The 12812-nt window shown below is 36.3% G+C and overlaps 1 protein-coding gene and 1 pseudogene across 12 annotated transcripts in view; both read right to left on the minus strand.

Annotated features, from left to right (window-relative positions):
- The window catches only part of RTN1 (reticulon 1), a 495935-nt gene that overhangs the window by 290502 nt on the left and 192621 nt on the right, over nt 1–12812 (minus strand). The gene's annotated exons all lie outside the window — the stretch shown is intronic.
- LOC144577417 (heterogeneous nuclear ribonucleoproteins C1/C2 pseudogene) lies at nt 1775–3421 on the minus strand (annotated as a pseudogene). Its single transcript, XR_013521244.1, has one exon. The product of XR_013521244.1 is annotated as a heterogeneous nuclear ribonucleoproteins C1/C2 pseudogene (transcript).

A 12812-nucleotide genomic window follows, 5' to 3' on the forward strand; every position in this document is an offset into this window, starting at 1 on the left:
TCTTTTGTTCTGTTAGTGCACCAATGTTCAAAAGCTGACAATAAATTAGAGAAAATGCATTCACTAAACAATAAATATGGCCTCCTAAAGCCAGATATCCCTGGAGATCTGATGGTCACCAAAATTTTACATTTTTGACATACTCAAAATTATCTCTCATGATGGAAATGTTCCACATCTAGATTGTGGTTCTAGCTTCGCAGGTGCATACATATGTCAAAACTTATTGTTTACTGTAAATATGGACAATTTAATGTGCTGTCAGTTATATCAAAAAAGCTATAAAAAGAACTCATCCAAAAACAACAAAATAATTGGTTATCATGAATCATAATGATTTTTAAATATCTTTTCATGATAAAACAAGAGTGTATTTAAGAAACCTTTAAGTTGAAAAGCTTATTCCACTGCTGTCTTTCCATGGAGCTTAATCCTGTCTTGTAATTAGAGGGCACTTGTAAGCTTTTTTCAGATCTATTATTTAATATTCCTTAAAGCATCAGAAATATTAGATGGGGATTTTTCATAGATGATACAACCTTAAGTGGTCATTGATGAGTACTAATATTTGAGAACTGCTATGCAAGGAGTTACATATAAAATAATATGGAGTATATTCTTTTGTTTCTCTGAGAAAAATAAATGAAACTTATCTCAAAAAAAACCTGGGAGACCTAAGCAAGACTCTTTGTTTCCTTATGATTAATCAGATCGGAAGTTTGGGATATGATTCTAATTATTTGTCACATTTCTTTCATACTGATCAATGCTCTCATTGAGAATGTGTGAAGGAAATAGCCAGTTAAATCTATTTAGAGTGAAGTTATTAAAGGAAATTGACCATTATTGAGAGTTCCATTTTGATAAATTATTCTATTTTACACCACTGAAAAGAGATGTCTACATTATTTCAGTGTTAGCAATTTTCATTACTGACTTTCCTTATTAGACTCCACCTTTGGATATATACAAATCATCTATTGGGGGAAGATATTTTCAGGTTTATGCTTTGACTTGAAATGACGCGTGTGTTAGTATTATTTATTTTGCACTCCTCTGAACTGACAAAGCTTGACTAATTTGAAGATTTATGGGCAAAACACAGTCAGCAATGGGAATTCTGGGGCTTGTATTGTTGCTCTAAGTTATGAATTACTCTAAAACGCTTTTGAGACACAGAAAAAATAGGGCTGTCACTTTTAAAAGGCTCTTAGCAAGAAGAGTTGAGATAAAAGAACTGTCAGGTTTTGTCTTCAACTTTTGTTTTTTGTAAAAGAAGTTTTGTTCATTATTTGAAAAGAAGGAATCTGGTGAGGAGCGTTTATTTAGCACTAGCTTCTTAACTTAGTCCAATTCGTATATCATGGGGAAACAGGATGTGGACACATACAGGAAGAGTGCCACGAGTAACAAACTTTAACCAAGACGAAATTCTTTCCAGCCTCAATATTAAAGTTACTTAACATCTCCACATCCCAGGTTCTTCAACTGTAACCTGTAAACTTAAAAACAAAATTTGTTGGATGCATACATAGTAGGTGTGTATATTTCTGGGGTATATTAGATATTTTAATACAAAGGCATATAATGAATAATAATCACATCATGGTAAAGGAGGTATCCATCACCTCAAGCATTTATCCTTGCTTTGCGTTAAAAAAAATGCAATTATAATCTTTTCGTTGTTTTGAAATATATTGTTAATTGTAGGCACCCTGTTGTGCTAGTGAATACTAGATCTTATTCATTCATATCTAACTACATTTTTATATCTTTTTTTTTCCTGGTTTAATAAGGACTTGTTTATTTTGAAGAAAAAAGGTCCCAAACATCAGGCTGTTCACAAAAATAACCCACAGTATCAACTTTAGAAAACAAATCTTAAGACTATAACACTATTTTTCTAGAGGATGCATTTGACATGCCAACTCTCATTCACAAAAATACATCGTTACATTTGTGTTGAACTGCCCCACAGAGCACACTAATATTGGGGTGTAACACACATACTTCTAACTCAAAGCTGCTTTCAGGAGCTACTCAACTAAATGAGATTGCCTTTGCAGTTAGGGAAGCAGCTACTGAACATATGTATGAATGAAAGAACTGTACTCCCTGCATAACAAGAGATTATTTTGGAGATAGTTGATAAAAACCATACATCCTTTTTATTGTTAAGTCATAAAGAGGTATCAAAATTAAAAGCAAAAATTACAGGGTAAGACTTAACAAAACTACTAGGAGCGTCAAAGGAAGTGAAAATGGGACTAGGCGCAAGGAAATATGAATTAATGAACATGGGAAGGACAAGGATGGGGAGAACAGTGAGCATGTGCTGAAGATACTAGGGGAGAGGATCTGGTGAAAAATTTGATCTTAGACAAGCGCCTAGGTAAAGAAATAATGGATAAGATTTCTAAACCCCACTATGTGCTTAAGAGGCATCCTCGCCATTGGCGCTGTCTCTGTCATCCTCTCCTTCCTCAGCCTCTTTTTCATCATCCTTGATCAACTCCAGCTGGTCATCCCCCCCGATCTTCATTATCATCATCATCCAGTAGGTCCCCCTCCTCAGCAGAGTCATCTGCACCCCCCTCAGACTCCATCTTCACATGAGTCTCATCTTTCTTCACAGAGCTGCTGCTCTGCTCCTCTTTTGACTTATCATTCTTCATCTCTACTGCTTGTTTGCTCTGTTCCTTTTCAGTTTTTTCCAGGTTTTCCAGGAGAGAATCCACTTTTTGTTTTATCTGGGTCAGTTCCTTCTTAATGGCCTGAAGGTCATCCTCCTTTCAATTTTCCAGACTTGGAAGATCCCCGCTGTCCACTCTTAGAATTGAAGCCACTTTTGCCCCTTCGTGAGGTGCTTCCTGATACACGCTGACGTTTCGAGGGCACTACAGCCCGAGCAATAGGAGGAGGAGGAGGTACACGTGCTGGGTAACTGTACATCCTATCATAATAATCCCGTTGAAAGTCATAGTCCAAGTCAAAAGAGAAGCTGTACATCTCCGCTGCAGATTGTTTCACACCTGCTTTTCCTTGGTTCACTTTTGGCTCTGCAGCCAGGTTAATATCTAAAACCTGGCCAGCAATCATTCTGCCATCCTCTCCTGCTACAGCAGCCTGGGCATTTCTCTCATTAACATATTGAACGAAGGCAAAGCCCTTATGAACAGAGCAGCCCACAATTTTGCCATACTTCGAAAGGATTGCCTCCACATCAGATTTCTTGACCACAGGAGTGCTGAGATTCCCAATGAACACACGGGAGTTCATGGAGTGAGGATCTGTCTTGTTGGTAATGTTGCTGGCCATTGTGTTTGATGATAAGGTTTGTCACAAAGCCGAAAACAGGAGGGAGGAGGGAGAAGAGATTCGATTCTGAGTCTCCTACTCCCGGGTTCTACGTGCAGAAGCCGACTGCTGCTCGAGGTCAGCAACGTGGACACAACCGCTCAGTCTTCGTCTCTTCACAAAATATATTTTTATATCTATCATTAACTGTCACACTTCTGTGACCCCTACCCTCTGCCCACCCCCCGAGCTTCCCAGCACTACACTTCCTGCCTCTGGGAAACATCCTTCTACACTCTATCTCCATGAGTTCAACTGCTTTAATTTTTATCTCCCATAAATAAATTCCCATAAAATTCTTCTTATGTGAGAACATAAGAAGTTTGTCTTTCTGTGCCTCGGTTACATCACTTAACAATGTCCTTCAGTTCCATCTATGCTGTACAAATGACAGAATCTCATTCTTTTTTATGACTGAATAGTAGTCCATTGTATATATGTACCACATTTTCTTTATCCATTTGTCTCCTGATTAACACATGGATTGCTTCCAAATCTTGATTAGTGTGAATTATATAGTGCTGCAATAAACATTGGAGTGCAGATATCTCTTCAATATACTTTTGCTTTCGTTTGGATATATACCCAACAGTGGGATTGCTGGATCATATGGTAGCCCGTCTTTTTTAACTTGGTGAGATGACATCTTATTGTAGTTCTGATTTGCATTTCTCTGATGATCAATGATACTGAGCACCTTTTCATATGTCTGCTTGCTGTTAATTTGTATGTCTTCTTTTGAGTAATGTCTACTAGATATTTTGCCCATTTTAATGGATCATTATATTTTTTCTTATAGACTTATTTGAGCTCCTTATAGATTCTGGTTATTAATACCTTGTCAGATGGATAACTTGAAAACATTTTCTCTCATTCTGTGGGCTGTCTCTTCGCTTTGTGTTTCTTTTACTGTGCAGAACATTTTTAACTTGATGTAATCCCATTTGTTCATTTTTGCTTTGGTTGCCTGTCCTTGTTGGGTGTTACTCTAGAAATCTTTGCTAAGACCAATATCCTGGAGAGTTGCCCCAATGTTTCAGTGTTTTCTTTCTTTTTTTAATTTTTGAGATGGAGTCTTGCTCTGTCACTCAGAATGGAGTGCAGTGGCGCGATCTCGGCTCACTGCAACCTCCACTTCCAGGGCTCAGGTGAATCTCCTACCTTCAGCCTCTCAATTACAGGCACCCGCCACCATGCCCAGATAATTTTTGTATTTTTAGTAGAGATGGGATATCATTATGTTGGCCAGGCTGGTCTGGAACTCCTGACTTCAAGTGATCCACCCACCTCCACCTCTCAAAGTGCTGGGATTACAGGTGTGAGCCACTGCATCTGGCCCCCAATGTTTTCTTTTAATGGTTTCCTAGCTTGAGGTCTTATATATAAGTCTTTATTTTGATTTGATTTTTGTATATGACAGAGATAAGGGTTTAGTTTCTGCATATGAATATGAAGTTGTCCCAGAACTGTTTATTAAAGAGATCATTCTTACCCAGTGTATGATCTTGGCACCTTTTTAAAAAATGAATTCACTACAGATTAATGGATTTGTTTCTGGCTTCTCTATTCTGTTCCACTGTTTTTTGTTTTGTTTTTTGGTTTTGTTTTTTATATGGCAGTAACATGCTGTTTTGGTTACTATAGCTCTGAGTAGGTAATGTGATTCTTCCAGTTTTGTTCATTTTGCTCAGGATGGCTTTCGGTATTCTGGGTCTTTTGTGGTTCCACATAAATTTTAGGATTATTTTTCTTCTTTCTGTGATGAATGTCATTGGTATTTTGATAGACATTTGATTGAATGTGTAGGTTACTTTTGGTAGTAGGGATCTTTTAACAATACTGATTCTTCCAATCCATGAACATGGAGTATCCTTCCTTTTTTTGTGTGTCCTCCTCAATTTTGTTCAGCAAAGTTTTATAGTTTTTATTGTAGTTTTTGTTGCTTAATCACTTCGATTAAGTTTATTCCTAGGTATCTTATTTTCAGGTATTGTAAATGGGATTACTTTATTGATTTCTTTTTCAGATTGTTTGTAATTTGCATATATAAGGCTACTCATTTTTTATGTTGATATTGGATCCTGCAACTTAACTGAATTTGTTTATCAATCCTAAGAGTTTCCTGTGAAGAATTTACATTTTTCCAAATATAAGATCATATCATGTGCAAAACAGGGATAATTTGACTTCTTCTGTTCAAATTTGGATGCCCTTTATTTCTTTCTCTTATCTGATTGCTCCTGCAAAGACTTCCAGTACTATGTTGAATAACAGTGGTGAAAGTGGGCATCCTTATAATGTTTCAGATCTTGGGGAAAAGGCTTTCAGTTTTCGCCCATTTCAGTATGATCCTAGTTTTGGGTCTGTCATATATAGCTTTTATTGTGTTGAGGTATGTTCCTTCAACACCCAGTTTTTTTAGGGTTTTTACCACAAAGGGATGTTGAATTTTATCAAATGCTTTTTCAGCATCAACTGAAATGATCATATGGTATTTGTCCTTCATTCTGTTGATGCAATGTGTGACACTGATTGATGTGCATATATTGAACCATCCTTGCATCCATGGGATAAATCCCACTTGGTCATAATTAATGATCTTTCAAATGTGTTGTTGAATTCAGTTTGCTAGTATTTTGTTTATGATATTTGCATCAATGTTCATCAGGGATATTGGCTTGTAGTTTTCTTGATTGATATCTTTTTGTCTGGTTCTGATATCAGGGTAATACTAGCCTGGTATAATATGTTTGAAAGTATTCCCTCCTCTTCTATTTTTTGTAATAGTATGAGTAGGTTTAGTATTAGTGCTACTTTAAATGTTTGGTAAAATTCAGCAGTGAATACATCAGGTCCCAGGCTTTTCTTGCTAGGAGACTTTTATTACAACTTTGATCTTATTACTTGTTATTAGTTTACTCAGGTTTAGGTTTTTTTATGGTTCAATCTTGGTAGGTTGTATGTGTCTAGGAATTTATCTATTTCTTTTAGACTTTCCAATTAATTGGCATACAGTTCCTCATGGTAGTCTCTAATGATCCTTTGCATTTCTGAGGTGTCAGTTATAATGTCTCCTTTTTTATCTCTAATTTATTTAGTCTTCTCTCTTTTTTCTTAGTCTGTGTAAAGCTTTGTGAATTGATCTTTTCAAAACAATCAACTTTTCATTTCATTGATTTTTGTTTACTTCCATTTCATTTATTTCTGCTCTGATATTTATTATTTCTTTTCTTCTACTAACTTTGGGTTTGATTTGCTCTTGGTTTTCTAATTCTTTAAGATGTATTATGTTGCTCATTTGAAGTTTTTCTACTTTTTTGATGTAAGTGCTTTTTGCTATAAACTTTCCCGTTAATACTGCTTTCAGTGTATTCCATAGGTTTTGGTATGTTGTGTTTCCATTTTCATGTAGTTCCAGAAATTTATCCCTTCTTAATTTCAATGAAAAATTTAAAATAAATTTTTGACATGATTTCCATTTTTTTTTTAATTTTTAAGACTTGTTTTGTGGCTTAACATATGGTCTATTCTTGGGAATGATCTATATGCTGAGGAAAAGAATGTATATTCTGTAGCCATTGGATTAAATAGTCTGTAAATATCTATTAGGTCTATAGTGCAGATAAAGTCTGATGTTTCTTTTGTGATTATCTGTCTATATGTTCTGTCCAATGCTGAAAGTGGGGTGTTCAAGTCTCCAGCTATCATTGTAATGGAGTCTGTCTCTCTCTTTAGCTCAATTAATATTTGCTATATATATTTGAGTGCTCCAGTGTTGGGTGCATATATAATTGTTATATCCTCTTGATGAATTAACCCCTTTATTATTATACAATGATCTTCTTTGTCTCTTCTTATAGTTTTTGTATTGAAATCTATTTTGGCTGGTATAAGTATAGCTTCTGCTTTTTTTTGGTTTCCATTCACATAAAATTTCTTATTCTGTCCCTTCATTTTTAGTCTATGTAGGTCTTTATAGGTGAAGTGTGTTTCTTGTAGGCAACAGATTATTGGGTCTTCTTTTTTAATCCATTCAACCATTGTACATCTTTTGATTGGAGAGTTTAGTTCATTTAAATTCAGCATTATTAGTGATAAGTAAGGACGTACTCCTGCATTTTGCTTTCTGCTTGTTTTGTGGTCTTTTCTTCCTTCTTTCCTTTCTTCCTGTCTTCCATTTAGTGAGGGTGATTTTCTCAGGTGATATGCCTTAAATTCTGGCTTTTATTTGCATGTGTATTGTATGTTTTTAGATTTGAGGTTACCATGAGGCTTGTGAATGCTATCTCATAACCCATTATTTTTAACTGATGAAAACTTAACACTGATTGCATAAACAAGCAAGGCGAAAACTAACATAAACTCTAACCTCATCCCTCTGCTTTTTAATTTTTGTTGTTTCTATTTGTATTTTATTGTACTATGTCTTGAAAATTTATTGTAATTATTTTTTATTGGTTTATATTTTAGTATCTGTACTCGAGATATGCATAGTTTACACACTACAATTATAGGGTTATAACATTCTGTGTTTTTCTGTGTACTTACTATTACCAGTGAGTTTTGTACCTTCAGATGACTTTTTTCAAATTAAAGAATTCCCTTTAGCTTTTCTTCTAGGACAAGTCTGGTGTCAATGACATTCCTTGGCTTTTGTTTTTCTGAGAACATCTGTATTTCTCCTTTATGTTTGAAGGATATTTTTGCTGGATATACTTTTCTAGGATAAAAGAGTTTTTTTTCCTCAGCTCTTTAAATATGTCTTGCCACTCTCTCCTAGCCTGTGAGATTTGCACTGAGAAATCTAATGCCAAATGTATTGGAACTCTTTTGCACATTATTTGTTTTTTTTCTCTTGCTGCTTTTATGATCCTATATCCTTGACCTTTGAAAGTCTGGTTATTAAATGTCTTGAAGAAGTCTTATTTGGGTCAAATATGCTTGGTGTTCTATAATCTTTTCTACTTAAATATTGCTATCTTTCTCTAGCTTTGGAAAGTTCTCTGTTATTATCTCTTTGAATAAATTTTCTACCCCTATCTCTCTCTCTCTGTCTCCTCCTTAAGGCCGGAACTCTTAGATTTGTTCTTTTGATGCTATTTTCTAGATCTTGTAAGCATGCTTTATTCTCTTCATTCTTTTTTCCTTTGTCTCCTCTGGCTGTTTATTTTTGAATAGCCCATCTTCAGGCTAATTGTTTCTTCTGCTTGATGAATTCTGCTGTTGAAACTCTAATGCACATGTATGTCAATGACATTTTTTTAGTGCCAGATTTTCTGCTTTTTAAAATTTATTTCAATGGTTTTGTTTAACTTGTCTGATAGAATTCTGAATTCGTTATCTGTGTTATTTTGAATTTTTTGAGCTTCCTAAAAACAGCTATTCTAAATTCTCCGTCTAAAAGGTCACACATCTCTATCTCTCCAAGGCTGGTCACTAGTGACTTATTTAGTTCATCTCCTGAGTTCATGGATTGTCCTGATGCTTGTGGATGTATGTCATTGTCTTGACATTGAAGAGTTAAATATTTATATTCACAGTCTGGGCTTCTTTGTATCCATCCTTCTTAAGAAGGCTTTCCAGGCATTCAGAGGAATTTAGGCATTATAATCTAAGTCTTTGGTCCCTGCAGCCATATCTGCATTAGGAGGCACCCCAAGCCCAGGAATGCTATGGCTCTTGCAGACTTGTGGAAGTACTGCCTTGCTGAACTTGGGTAAGATCTGTGAGAAGTCCTTGGATTATCAAGGAGATACTCTTATTGTCTTCCCTGACTTTACAGAGTCTCTCTCTCTCTGTGATGAGATGCCTGGAGCTGGGAGAGGTATCACACAAGCACCCTGTGGTCATCACCACTGGGATTGTGCTGGGTTAGACCCAAAGTCAGCACAGCACTATCTCTTGTCCAAGGCTTGCAATAACCACCACTTGGCTACCACCTTTGTTCACTCGAGGAAAGATGGCTCTACAAGCAGCAGGTAGCAAATCCAGCCAGGCTGTGTCCTTCCTTCCAGGGCAGTGAGTTCCCCCAGCCCTGGGAAAGTCCAGAGATGTCATCTGGGAGCCAGGGCCTGGAGTTGGGATCCTTAGGAATCTACCTAGTGCTCTATTCTACTGCAGATAAGATGGCTCCCAAGCTGCAAGAAAAATCCTTTTCCTCTCTTCCTTTCCCTTTCCTCAAGCAGAGGAGACTCTCCCCATGGCCATCACCACCAGTGGCCCATGCCAAGTACTGCCTGACTACCACCTAGGTTCACTCAAGGACCAAGCGCTCTTCATTCAATCTGAGCTGAATGCTGCCAGTACTGAGTCTATCCCTTCAGAGTAGTGGCCTCTCCTGTGGCTTTGGGTAGGTTGCAAAGTACCATCCAGAAACCAAGGTCAAGAGGCAGGAACACCAGGAGATATTTGCTGTTCTACCCTGCTGTGGCTCAAGCTGGTACCCAAGGTGCAAGACAAAGTCCTTTTTACTCTTCCTTCTTTCCTCAAGCAGAAGCAGTCTCTCCCCATGGCCACCACTGCTTGGAATGTGCTAGATAACACCTGAAGGCAGGTGTTAGAAGGGTAAGTAATACATTCAGGTAAGTGAAGGAGTCAAGCAAACAATGCATGCCATGTATTTTCCTTCTCTGGCTTATATTTAAGCTTATCAGAGTCCAAGCTAAGTCCCTACTTTTGAACCTTTTAAGAATGAATGCGGCCAGGCGCAGTGGCTCACGCCTGTAATCCCAGCACTTTGGGAGGCCGAGGCGGGTGGATCACGAGGTCAAGAGATTGAGACCATCCTGGTCAACATGGTGAAACCTCATCTCTACTAAATATATAAAAAAATTAGTTGGGCACGGTGGCGCGTGCCTGTAATTCCAGCTACTCAGGAAGCTGAGGCAGGAGAATTGCCTGAACCCAGGAGGCGGAGATTGCGGTGAGCTGAGATCGAGCCATTGCACTCCAGCCTGGGTAACAAGAGCGAAACCCCGTCTCAAAAAAAAAAAAAAAAAGAATGAATGCAACTGTGGAATCACTCCCACTGACTTCGCAAGATAAATGTTTGCCTTAAGATGAGACTCACTTATGGTGCCTCAAATTTCTCTGAAATCATTCTGTGTGGAGTTGGTTTAGGGCTTAATTTGTCTATGTCACATCCAAATCATTTTGCAACATAGTTTTCACTTTCTACAGTATGTGGATGCTCTTGAATTTGATATGGAAACGAGGTGTCCATTTCCCAATGCAAGGAAAGAATATTTAGACTGACACTAATTTATAGAGACTAGGCTGGTGGCATGAGACAGCTGTGTTTTCTCCAGGACATCACTACAGCACTCATAAATGCCACACAACACATTTGGAACACACCAGGCTCCTTCTGTCTATGGAAGTGGCTGCTGTTATTTAATCTGGCATCTAAGGGTATAAAGCACAGATGCTTCTAATGTCCTCCAGTAGAGGGTGGGAAGAAGAAAGTTGGCCACTTTTCGTTGAACCTAGTTTCTTTTTTCTTTAATTTGTACATTTCTGTAAAACTGCAAATATTTTTTATTTCTTTGGGCAAAAAAAACAATAATTTAGGAAATCTGTAATTTGAATTATCCATGCTTTGGGCTCACAATAAAAATGTCTAAGATATTCTAAGCTTGAGAAGCAGAACTAAAATATATATGCTATAAGTAAATTGCTTATGAATACTTTGCAGTTTACAAAGTATACACACATACAGATTTCATTTAATATATACAGTTTTCATTTATAATTTGATGAGAGGTATGGTGTCTCATGCTAATTTTAATATTTATTTATTTAATGACCAATGAATTAGAAGCTTTTTCATGAGTTTCTTGTTAATTTGTATTTTCAATAACAGTATTACCAAGAGAACTTATACAGAATACAATTTAAAGTGTATACTTCAGTGATTTTTAGTATATTCTTACAGCTGTACAATCATCACCATCATTAATTTTAAAACATTTTCATCACTCCACAAAAAAACTCATACCCATTACTAGTCGTTCTCCAACTTCACAACCCTAAGTACAGTCCTAGGCAATCACTAATCTATTCTCTGTCTCCATACATGTGCCTATTGTGGACATTTCACACAAATGGAATCAGACAGTTTAGCCTTTTGTGACTGTTTTTTTTTTTTACTTATCAGGATGTTTTCAAGGTTCATCCATGTTGTAGCATGTATCAGTATTCATCCATTTTATTGATGAATAATACTCCATTGTATATTTATACCACAATTTATTTATCCATTGGTGAGTCAATGGACATTTAGGTCTTTTCCACTTTTTGGATATTACAAACAATGCTACTATGTATACATGAGTTTTTTTGTGGGCATGTTTTCATTTCTCTTAGGCATAAACCTAGGATAAGAATTGCTGTGTTGTATGGAGACCGCGGGTTCAACCATTTAAGGAACTGCCAGACTGTTTTTCAAATCAATTGCACCATTTAAAAGTCCCACTGTTAGTGTATGAAGGTTCTAATTATTCCACCTCCTTGCTAACACTTGGTATTTTCTGTCTTTTTAAAAATAACTTAGTGAGTGTGAAGTAGTATCTATGTGGTTTGATTTCCATTTCCCTGACTACTAATGATGTTGGGTATCTTTTCATGTGCTTTTTGGCCATTTGTATATTTTCTTTGGAGAAATGTCTATTCAGGTACTTTGCCTATTTTTAAATTGAGTGTCTTTTTATTATTGATTTATAAGAGCTTTTTATGTATTCTAGGTATAAGTTCCTTACCAGATATATGATTTGCAATTTCTTTCTCCCATTCTGCAAACTGTCTTTTCATTTTCTTGATGGTGTCCTTGGAGCACAGAGTGTTTAACTTTTTATGAAGTCTCATTTACCTATTTTCTCTTTTGCTGCTTATAGGTTTTGTGTCATATCTAAAAAAAAACATTGCCTAATCTCACCAACTTTTACAATTTACACCAATGTTTTATCTAAGAGTTTTACAGGTTTAGGTCTACATTTAGGCCTTTGATCATTTTGAATTAATTTATGTACATCATGTGGATAATTTGTCTTTTTTTACCTTGTGAGTTGCCTTTTGTGTTCTGTGCTTACTGTCCCAATCAAGTATTATTTTTCTCTTATATTTGTAAATGTTCTTTGTATTGAATATTGTCATTTATGTTGCAATTTTTCATATTTTATTACTCAGGGTTAAGAAAACCTAGATTCTTATCAGAAAAATTCAGAGACTTCTCCAAAGTCACATGCTTAATATAGCTGTTACTAAAGTCTAAGTCTTGTGACTCTGCCTCTTGATCCCCAATTTAAAAATCTTGAAATATTATAATCACTGTTTCAGTTTTTATGCAGTATGCCATTAACAAGAGCCTTGCTCAACAAAGCTCCCAATAAACTACAAGGATAGTCAAGATTTGTGATCATAGACCATACCCAAAGTATTAATAATTTAAAGCAAAACAC

Source organism: Callithrix jacchus, chromosome 8 (genome assembly GCF_049354715.1).
Source record: "Callithrix jacchus isolate 240 chromosome 8, calJac240_pri, whole genome shotgun sequence".
NCBI classification, from domain to species: domain Eukaryota; kingdom Metazoa; phylum Chordata; class Mammalia; order Primates; family Cebidae; genus Callithrix; species Callithrix jacchus.